Below are 11,877 nucleotides of genomic sequence, written 5' to 3'. Positions count from 1 at the left end.
TTAGTGCTGCCTCAGCACCACCTTCTTGGTCTGTCCTCGGCTTGTCACAAATGACCTACATATTTCGAGACAGTCTCCACCCAGTTTCTGTTTTTGTTTCTAGATAGATAAGGCCCCATTTGCTGCCTTACTTCTGCTTTAATTCTGATAAATACAATCATGTAACCCAAGTTCTCACAGTTAAACTCATGCTTCCTTCAAATTAAATCCAACTCTGTTGTGGAAAACCCACCTAGGTCATCCTGAACCCCGATAAAGGGTTCTACCCATAGGTCCCTCCATCTCTTGCTTGCTTTTCACCTGCTGGTTGAGATACAGTATCCTTGACTGCCTCCCGCTTTCCATTGGCTCTGCAAGACATTTTACCCTCCTCTTTCTGGAAACTTCAAGTAAATAAACTTCATCTTTTTGACATTCCAGTCTAAATGTCCTCATTATGCTGCACCTGACTACACCAAACCTAACTTAAATTCTTCTTCACTTAACAAAGCACAACAGACATCCATCTTCTCCTGCCCTTGGATATTGGAGTTCCTAGTTCTTAGGCCTTTAGACTCTGAGACTCACACCAGACACCACCTCCCTGCTCCCAGTTCTCAGTTCTTCAGACTCAGACTGGTTTTATAGAACATTAACTTTCCTGGTTCTGGTTCTCCATCTTATACACAGCATACTGTGGGACTTCTTTGCCTAAATAATTGTGTGGGCCAATTTACACTTTATATATATTTTATATGTATATATAATACATTATATATACATTTATATATTATAAATATATATAAATGTGTGTGTATCTATCCATGTTATGATACAATAGATAATAGATATATAGATGTATATAGATATATAGATGTATATATAGATTTGGAGATATAAATATATGATAGATATCTATACATAGTTATATAGGTATATCCGTGTGTGTGTACATGTGTATATCATCTATCTATCTATCTATCTATCTATCTATCTATCTATCTATCTATCTATCTATCTATCTATATATCTCCTGTTGGTTCTATTCCTTTAGAGAACCCTGACTAATACATATAGTGACTTTGTTCATGTGTTTCAGTGGTAAATCTTTAGGACTAATTCACATGAATAATTTAGCCTAGGGTGGCAGAGAACATCAAATGCAAATGTTGGACTTGTGCCTGCTACAACCTGACAGCCTGAGAGAGACCCTGTCCACATTAGAGCTGATCACCTGAAAATTCTTCAGAGATAAAAGGAGTACTAGAGATTTTCTCTCTGATGTGTCAGGACATAGTAAATAGTAAGTACAGGATTGATACTTATGGGAAATAATTTTTAGTAATAGAATACACTCATATCAGAGGTCCAATGTATACTTTTAATGATATACTTATATATATCATTTTACTGACATAAGTAAACGTTATAAGTATATATATATATCATATATATCATTAAAGGTATATATTGGACCTCTTTAAGTCTATCAAAATTGAATTATTTAAACATTTATTTTTATTCACCTATATTTCAGGCTTCTCTGAATTCCTTAGTTATAACTTAATATAGTCTATCATTTAAAGAAGAACACTATTAAAGTAAAGGTGACACTACTATTAAAAATAATGTTCATGGCCGGGCGCGGTGGCTCAAGCCTGTAATCCCAGCACTTTGGGAGGCCGAGACGGGCGGATCACAAGGTCAGGAGATCGAGACCATCCTGGCTAACACGGTGAAACCCCGTCTCTACTAAAAAATACAAAAAGCTAGCCGGGCGAGGTGGCGGGCGTCTGTAGTCCCAGCTACTCGGGAGGCTGAGGCAGGAGAAGGGCGTGAACCCGGGAGGCGGAGCTCGCAGTGAACTGAGATCCGGCCACTGCACTCCAGTCTGGGCGACAAAGCGAGACTCTGTCTCAACAACAACAAAAAATAATAATAATAATGATAGTAATAATGTTCATATGTTGGAACTGTCCTGGACAAAATGGGACTTACCATCTTAGCCTAATTATAAAGCTTTAATTTAATTCATTTGTGTGCCTCCCTTTTTAAGTAGACAATAAGATTATTAAAGGAAGACACCCTAATTTTTTTATCCTTGCAACCCCTAAGTGCTCAAAGCTGTTCATGTAGCAGTGCTTAATAAACATTTAAAATAAATTAAAGGATGGCCTAGTTAATTGGTTAATTGATGCCTAAAGATAGTAGGAAAGGGAAATTCTCAAATCCACCAACAGCAATGGTATCTGGAAAGTAACTTTAGGAAGGGTCAGTTATGGCCAAAACTAAGGGAGGAATAGAGGTAAGGTAAAGATAGCAAGACTTCTGCCTTCACACACATCACACATACACACACATAAATGAACAGAAAGAGGCATTGTGGAAGAAAGAGAAATAATGTTTGATTTGCCCTTTTGTGGCTTTTGGTGTGTGGAGTTCTGAAGTACCATGCAAACAGTTCAGGACAGTGTGCTTATTTGAGCTTCACAAATTTTCACCACACAGTATCATAATCTATGACTAATATCTATGGAGTCTTGGATGCCCCTTCCCACAACTTAGTTCTATGAAGTTCAGACAATCTCAAACACTTTTATAGCAAGTAGTATTTTCTTCATTTCCTCTGAGAGAAAATCCAACAAATTCCTCAATAGGACGGTGTATGTTTCCGACCATCTTCACAACGTCTCTCCTTTTATCCTATACTTTAGGTTGACCCCAGCAGTTGCCGGAAATGATTGTATAACGACAACAACAACAAACCAATAAAGCTTCTAGAGCTCTTGTCACATCTCTCCTCCTAGAATGAACCACTCAATTTCTCTGATCCCATCTCCTTGTCAAACATTCATTTTTCCTTTTAATTTTCAGTTCAATTCCTTCTACGTTGCTTTTTGTGATCCCTAAGAGGTAGAGTTGATCAATTTATCTTTATCTCCTCCTAAAGAAGTGCAAATTATAGTATGAGTAACACCAAACTGAACTTACGTAGTGGGTATGAATCTTCTTCTTTTAATGATATGTGCAGGACACATACATACAAATATTTCTTTTAAATGTTGCTATACACTGAATGTTTATGCCCCACGCCTAAAATCTATATGTTGAAATCCTAACCACTTTCAAGAATGAATAAAACAACCAGATAGAAGATATATGAAGGAATAGAGAACTTTAACTACACAATAAACTGACTAGACCTAACACTATATATATATAGAACACTCCACCCAACGACAACAAAATACACATTATTTCAAGTGCACATGGGATATTCTCTAAGATAGACTATATATTAGGCCACATAACAGGTCTTAATAGATTTTTTATATAGTAGCTTATCATAAAAAGTATTTTTCTATGATCAAAATGGTGTAGTTAGAAATTAATAACAAAACGAACACAGGAAAATTCACAAATATGTGGAAATTAAACATATTTTATTTCTATTTATTTTTTATTTTTGTAGACAAGGTCTTGCCTTATTGCCCAGCCTGCAGTGCTGTAGTGCAATCATAGCTCACTGCAGCCTCAAACTCCTGGGCTCAAGCAATCCTCCTGCCTCAGCCTCCTGCCTCAACCTCCTGAGTAGCTAAGACTACAGGTGTGTGCTACTACACCCAATTAATTTTTTAATTTTCTGTACAGACAGGATATACCTATGTTGTCCAAGGTGGTTGCAAACTCCTGGCCTCAAGCAATGCTCCCACTTGGCCTCTCAAAGTGCTGGCATTACAGGCATGAGCCACTGCACCCAGACTAAACAACACGCTTTTAAACAATCAATAGGTCAGAGAAAAAAAAAATCATAAGGAAAATTAGAGAATACAAAGAGATGAATGAAAACAAAACCACAACACACCAAAACTTATGAGTTGCAGCAGAGCAGTGCTAAGAGGGAAATTTATAGCTGAAAATGCAACCAAAAAAAAAAAAAAAAAAAAAAAAAGAAAAGAAAAGAAAAGAAAAAAAGAAAGAAAGAAAGAGAAAAATCTCAAGTCAGCAACCTAAATTTACACCTTAAGGAACTGGCGGTGTGGGAAGCAAATTAAGCTCAAAGCTAGCAGAAATAACAAATAGTAGACATTATGATGTGAATTTTAAAAAGAGAGAATAGAAAAAATAGAGAAAATCAGAGAAACCAAAAGTTGGATGTCTGAAGAAAACCAACAAAACTGACAAACCTTTAGTTGGAGCGACAAATCCAAAAAGCAAAAATACACAAATAACTAAAATCAGAAGAGAGAGTGAGGACATAAGTAACTGGCCTTACAGAGATGAAAAGGATTATAAGAGAATAAAATAAACAGCTGTAGGCCTAAAAATTAGATAACCTAGAACGAAGGGACAAATTCCTCGAAACCCTCAAATGTCCATTGCAGCATTATCCACGAAAGCCAAGAGCTGGAAATAATCCAAGTGTCAATCAGCTGAGGAATGCATAAACATAAATGGTATATATTTGCAATAGAGTAGTATATATTTGCAATATTCAGTCATACAAAGGAATGAAATTATTTTCCTGTAACATGGATTTTGGAAACATTATGCCTAGTGGAATAAACTAGACACAGAAGGTTAAATATTTAATAATTTCACTTATCTGAGCTACCCAGAATAGATTAAATTTACAGACACAACATAAAATAGAGGTTACCAGGGCCTGGGGAGAGGTTGGGAAAGGGAGTTATTGATTAATGGGCACAGACTTTTGTTGGGAATGATAAAAAAAAAAAAAAAGTTTTGAATATAGACAGTGGTCATGGTTGCAAAACATTGTGAATGCATTTAACGTATCTGAATTGAACATTTATGAGTGGTTAAAATGATAAACATTAGGTATGTTTTATCACAATAGAAATAAACAAACCAAAAGAAAACCAGGCAACTACTTGAAAAAATATGAGTAAACTCTGTTATAACAAAGGAGAAGTTTGTTTTAATGGTTATTTAAAACCTGGAAATGATTATTAAAAAGACTGATAGATTTTACAATACAATTTTAAAAACTTAAACTCACAGTAAGCAAGTTCTACATATGATATGGTTGGGCTCTGTGTCCCCACCCAAATCTCTTACTGAATTGTAATCCTCAGGTGTGGAGGGAGAGACCTGGTGGGAGGTTATTGGATCATGAGGGTGGTTTCCCCTATGCTATTCTCATGACAGTGAGTGAGTTCTCATAAGATCTGATGGTTTTATAAGTGCTTGGCAGTTCCTCCTTCACTCTCATGTTCTCTCTTGCCTGCCACCCTGTAAGACATGGCTTCTTTCCCCTTTGCCTTCCACCACAATTGTAAGTTTCCTAAGGCCTCCCCAGCCAAGTGAAACTGTGAGTCAACTAAACCTCTTTCCTTTATAAATTACCCAGCCTCATGTAGTATCTTTACAGCAGTGGGAAAATGGACTAATACAACATGTATTAAAAATGTTAGGTAGATAGACATTAGCAGCTAGGAGCGGGTAAAAGAAGAGAACAAAAATGCTGTCACTAAGACAGCAGCCTATGGTCCACCTAAGCTCAGCCCCAGAACTGCCCTAACTCCACCCTAAGGGATTGAGTTTGTGGTAAAGTCTGTGGCCAGCACATCCTGGAGAAGGAGAAACTAGGGGACAGGTGGAAATCCCCTAAAGTGGTGCATGTCCAGTAGCATGGAACTGTGTCCTCGAGTTCACCCCAAGCTCATTATACTATCATTATAATAAAATTTACATGTGATTTTATCCCTCCAGTGGGTTTTTCTTAACAAACTATGGGTAAGAACATATGCAGTTTAATTTTAGCTATGTAACCATAAACTGCCAATCACATAACTTCATCCTGTCACTCTGACATAGCCCAAACCTCAACTCCTCTCCACAAAACTGTCATAAAAGCCCCTTGAGTTTTGTAAGGAGGGGCTAATTTCACTTTGCAGAAATTAGTCTGCTCTCCCTCTGAGAATGTATTACTGTGCTTCAATAAAGTTTGCTTTGAGCTTGCATTTTGGTGTTAGTTTGCAATTCTTTGCTCACTATCACATGAGCCGAGATTGCGGGTCCAGAACTTCAGGTCTGTAGACCTCCTCAGTTAAAGAGTCCATCCAAACACAAAGTTACCAGTAAGAAAAAGACAAATGTAAAAACATTTAAAATGTGTGGAACACGTACTACAGAACAGGTAGTTCCCTAATATATAAATGTTCTGTATATTGAGAATAATACCACCAACAATGCAATAGGAAATCAATGAGGTTTATGAATGCACATTCAAAGCAAAGGGAAATACAAATGGCCCTTAAACATGTTAAAAGAAATTTAATATAATGTATAATAAGCTCATAATATTTCAGAGAAATATAACTTTTTCCAAATTAATTGTAAAAATAAAAAAGATTGACAACTCATTCTAAAGGCAGCATAGTGGAAAAAACTTTCATGCACTAATACACTAGTGCAAAATGGTCAAACCATAGGAAAGACAATTGTAACACCTAATAATGTAACTATACTTTCCAATTTGATCCAAACATCACATTTGCGATAATTCGTTATACAAATCTAAATGTATGAAATTATGCACATATAACTAAATTTTACTTTGTGACATTCTTTTTAACAGAAAAACGTAACAAGTAACCCAAATACCCACCTATGGGTGACTGGTTAAAAAAAAATTAGCCAGACATGGTGCCACATGCCTTTAGTCACAGCCACCCAGGAGACTGAAGAGGGAGTATTGATTGAGCCCGAGATGTTGAGGCTGCAGTGAGCCATGATCATGTCGCTGTACTCCAGCCTGGATGACAGAGCAAAACCCTACTTCATGAAAAAACAAAACAAACTAACAAAAACAGAAGGCATCAGAAAAAAATATTAACAACTACAATTCAAGAAACTTTGCTAAAATAAAAAAGACTTGGAAATACATAATGAAGGACCACACCATGTACCTGAGAATATGAACCAGAATGGTCAACACCAAGACATACGCTTATAAAATTACTGTACTCTAAAGAAAAAGGAAATAAATATGTATCCAGACAAAGAGATCATTTGGCTTATAAGGTAAGTAATTAGATTATCATTGTAATTTAATAGACATTCTTTATGCCAGAAGAAAATAAAGTGTATCTATATATGTAATAAAAGTAAATGTGAGGTAAGAATTTAATATTCATAACTTTTCAACATATAAGAAGTCAGTAAATATTGCACTCAAGAGCACTTCCAACATAATCCAAAAGTGCTGGGAAGGGAAGAGTGTGGTCCCTTTAAATGATACAAAAGTTGGGAAGTGAAGTGCTGGGTAGAGGAGGGTGCAGTCCCTGGCTAGGGTTCCATCCCCACGGACCTAAATGAAGACAGACACTTCTGCCTTTGCGCCCAAATGTTGCATTTCCCAAGACCACCCTGACCCGCCATGCCTCCATCCTGTGCCTATAAAAATCCCCAAGACCCCAGGGCAGACAGAAGTGGCTGGAGGTTGAGAGGAACACATTGGCTGAAGAAAACACAAGTGGCTGGTTGTTGAGAGCATGCTGGAGGAAGAGCATGCTGACAGGCACTGGCAGGGTGGCAGGCCATTGACTGGCGGGACAAGGCAGAGTTTGGCTGGGCCAGTTGGAGGAGAGCCCAGGCTGCCGAGTGGCCCAACTCCAAGGGAAAACCATCTCCCTTCTGACTCTGCCATTGACTGAGAGCTACTTCCACTCAATAAAACTCTGCACTCATTCTCCAAGCCCACATGTGATCCAATTCTTCCAATACAACAAGGTAAGAACCCAGGATACAAAATGTTCTCTGTCCTGCAACAGGGTAGAGGGTCTAATTGAGCTGGTTAATACAAGCTGCCTATAGACAGCAAATTAAAAGAGCACCCTGTAACACATGTTCACTGGAGCTTCGGCTGTAGACATTCTCCTAGACACTGCCCTGGGATCAGAGCCCCACAGCCTGCCTGTCTGTATGCTCCCCTAGAGGTCTGAGCAGTGGGGCACTGAAGAAGCAAGCCACACCCCCATTGCACACCCTGTGAGGGGGACAAGGTAATCTTTTCTGTTTCAAAAGGAATCTAGTAGAGAGTAACCTTCACACAACCAAAATTAATAGAGAGATATCAACATAGCCATTGAATGACATCATTAAATGTACTGTTATTTAATACATTTATAAAGGAGAATTGTGGTTAAAGGAGAGAGAATAGCATGTGAGGGCATTTTTTATCTGACAGTGTAGGAAAAGTGCAACTAGATTAAGTAGGGGAAAAAGAAAATAGTGAAAAGACTAAATTAACTATTTTCAGCAATCAAAATTAGTGGTGATAATATTCATATTGTTTTTCTGAGACTTAATGTTTAAGTGAGAAAAAGCAAATTTGAAAGTATTCGAAATTGTGGCTCTTTTAATTTTCTCATTGTATGTCTATTAAGAGTCTACATTCTTAAATTCTTAGTGTGATAAAAAGAGAGATGTGATATAAAAGAGATCAGGTAAAAACCTTGTTCCTGCACTGAAACTAAAAAAAATCAGAGTAAAGTTAAGAATTACTTTAAATATTTATATAAAATTCCTGTTGTGTTCACTGACAAGACCTCATGCTCAGGTAATTACTGGGGGAACCCGCCCCTGATAATTCAATGTACATTCTTTTCTATTGTGTTGGCAGGTCTGAGAAATAAAGGGAAAGAGTATAAAGTAGAGAAATTTTAAAGTTGGGTGTCCAGGGAAGACATCACATGTGAGCAGGTTCTGTGATGCCACATGAGCCGTAAAATCAGCACGTTTTTATTAGCAATTTTCAAAGGGGAGGGAGTGTACGAGTAGGATGTAGGTCACAGAGATCACATGCTTCAAGGGCAACAAAAGTTCACGAGGCAGAAGGTCAGGGCAAGATCACAAGGTCAGAGCGAAACTAGAATTACTAATGAAATTCCAAGTCCCGCTGTGCACCCATGGTCATTGATTAACATCTTAACAGGATTCCAGAGCAAAGAACCGGTCTGACCAGAATTTGCCAGGCTGGAATTTCCTAATCCTAGCAAGCCTGGGAGTGCTGCAGGAGGCCAGGACATGTTTCATCCCTTATCTGCAACTGCATAATGCAGACACCCCCAAGAGTGGCATTTTAGAGGCCCCACCTAAGAATGCATTCTTTTCCCAGGGCTGTTAATTATTAATATTCCTTACTGGGGAAAGAATTCAGTGATATTTCTCTTACCTGTTTTTGGTAATAAGAGAAATATGGCTCTTTTCTGCCCGGCTCGCAGGCAATCAGACTTTAAGGTTATCTCCCTTGTTCCCTGAAAATCGCTGTTATCCTGTTCTTAAGGTGCCCAGATTTCATATTGTTCAAACACACATGCTTTATGAACAATTTGTGTAGTTAACACAATAATCACAGGGTCCTGAGGCGACATACATCATCCACTTACGAAGATGACGGGATTGAGTGATTAAAGACAGGCATAGGAAATTATAGGAGTATTGATTGGGGGAAGTGATAAATGTCCATGAAATCTTCACAATTTATGTTCTTCTGTCACAGCTTCAGCAGGTCCCTCCGTTCAGGGTCCCAGACTTCTCGCAACAGATAGTAGTTTTGAAACATCACTTTCATCAAAGTAAGCCCAGATAATAAACTGAAATTCGGTATTTGGGGATAAATAGCTAATCCCAGACCTGTGCTGGGAATAAATAATGTGAGCCTGGAAAATACCAACATACCAGACAGCAAAGAAGTGGTCAAAGATTTCCAGACTCATATCAAGATGACTGAAAAGAGTGTCCACTGGCCCCAAATGGGAAATTTTGAACTGCTTCAATAAGGAATTAACTGACATAATGGGCTGAAATCCCTGAGTATATACTAATATATTATTTTAAATTAATTGGTTGCACTATGAAGATAGCAGGGAATCCATTCATTATCTTGAAAAGTAGGTAAAGAAAAGGAAATGATTGACAACTTATACTGCTTGTCTTATAAGACGTGTGCCACTGGATAACTAAATAATACATAAGGGTGACCATTTTGTTTGAATAGTCCAGATAATGTGCAAAAGCAAAATAATAGAATTAAAATATTTTTCAATCTCCAGTGAATAAATCTGTACTTTGAGCCTCAATGGTTTCTAACATAAACAAAAAGTAACAATTATGTCTTTTCTGAGGAAAGAAAGCCCCACTGTGTATACTCTTGCCAAGGTGATTAGATTTCAATCTGATCAAACCTTTGGATTCCAACCAGCAATTCACAGAAAATACAGAGACAATGGAATATGGTAAACTGCAAAAATATATGCAATCAGCAAAATCCAGATTTTAGTAAGCTACAGGTCAAATGGCTCATGTCCTTCAACAGATAAATTAGAAATACAGTGTACCTGTAGATTAAACACAGTTAAAAGACATACCATGTTTAAACTTGTGCAAGAATAAATTTTAGTTTCTAATGATTCATAGGTGGGTGATAATACTACATGGAAATGCAGTAAAATTATTAACAAAAAATTCTAGATAGGGTTACACATGGAAGAAGAGAATAAATGTGACTTGATTGTAGCACAAGGGTGGGCACACGGGTGGCTGGCAAAGTTCTATTTCTTAACCAGGGTGGGGTTTACAAGGGTCTTCATATCATGATAATTCATTAGCTATACATTTATTTCATGTAATCTACTATATTGTTTGATTTTACAATGAAAAATTTAAAAAATACTCTGACATCATATACAAAAATTAACTCAAAAACAGATTTAATACTTAATTGTAAGACCTACAACTATAAAACTCCTAGCAGAAAGCACAGGGCAAGTATTGGGACACTGGATTTGTCAATGATTTATTTGGATATGGCACTAAAAGCACAAGTAACAAAAGCAAAATGGGCAAATGGGACTACATCGAACTTTAAAACTTTTCCACAACAAAGGAAACAATCACCAGTGTGAAAAGCCAACCAATAAAATGGGAGAAAATATTTGCAAGTCATATATCTGATGATAAAAGATTAATATCAAAAATGTATAAGGAACTTCAAAAACTCAACAACAAGAACAACACAAACAATCTGATGGGCAAAGGACTTGAATAGGCAATTCCCTAAAGAAGATATACAAATGGCCAACAGGCATATGGAAAGATAGTCAACAACACTAACCATAAGAGGCATGCAAATCAAAATCCAAAATAAAATATCAACTCACACCCAGTATGATGGCCACTATCAAAAGAACAGAAGTAACAAATGTTAACAAGGATGCAGAAAAATTGGAACTCTTGTGCATGGTTGATGAGAAAGTAAGATGGTACAGCCATTATGGAAAACAGTACGGAGGATTCTCATGAGATTAGAAATATGATCCAGCATTCCCTCTCCCAGGCCCTGGAGTCCTCCTCAGTGACATAGGACAGATGACTTACTCTAAAAAATAGATAACTCATTAACATCTCAGCCTGAAGAAGGCAAAAGGAATAAACCAATAATGACAACCTAAACCCCCATAAACAGAAAAGGAGCCAAAGACTTCACCACACTCTTCTCACAATCGTGGCAGAAATAGATAAACCTGATCCGAGAGATGAGCTAGCAATTACCGCTTGTTCTAAACTTATATGGAGTCTATCACTCAATCTCTTTCCTTGCTAAATTGTATTGAAATACAGAAGAAACTTAAAATGAAATTAAATCTAGTAGGTTTTTTTTTTAAATTAATTTATTATTATTATACTTTAAGTTGTAGGGTACATGTGCATAACGTGCAGGTTTGTTACATATGTATACTTGTGCCTTGTTGGTGTGCTGCACCCATCAACTCGTCATTTACATCAGGTATAACTCCCAATGCAATCCCTCCCCCCCCCCCCCCTCCCCCCTCCCCATGATAGGCCCCGGTGTGTGATGTTCCCCTTCCT

Source organism: Macaca thibetana, chromosome 2 (assembly GCF_024542745.1).
Source record: "Macaca thibetana thibetana isolate TM-01 chromosome 2, ASM2454274v1, whole genome shotgun sequence".
Classification (NCBI taxonomy): Eukaryota; Metazoa; Chordata; class Mammalia; order Primates; family Cercopithecidae; genus Macaca; species Macaca thibetana.
The sequence above is the reverse complement of the archived record's forward strand: the minus strand, read 5'-3'. Positions refer to the sequence as shown.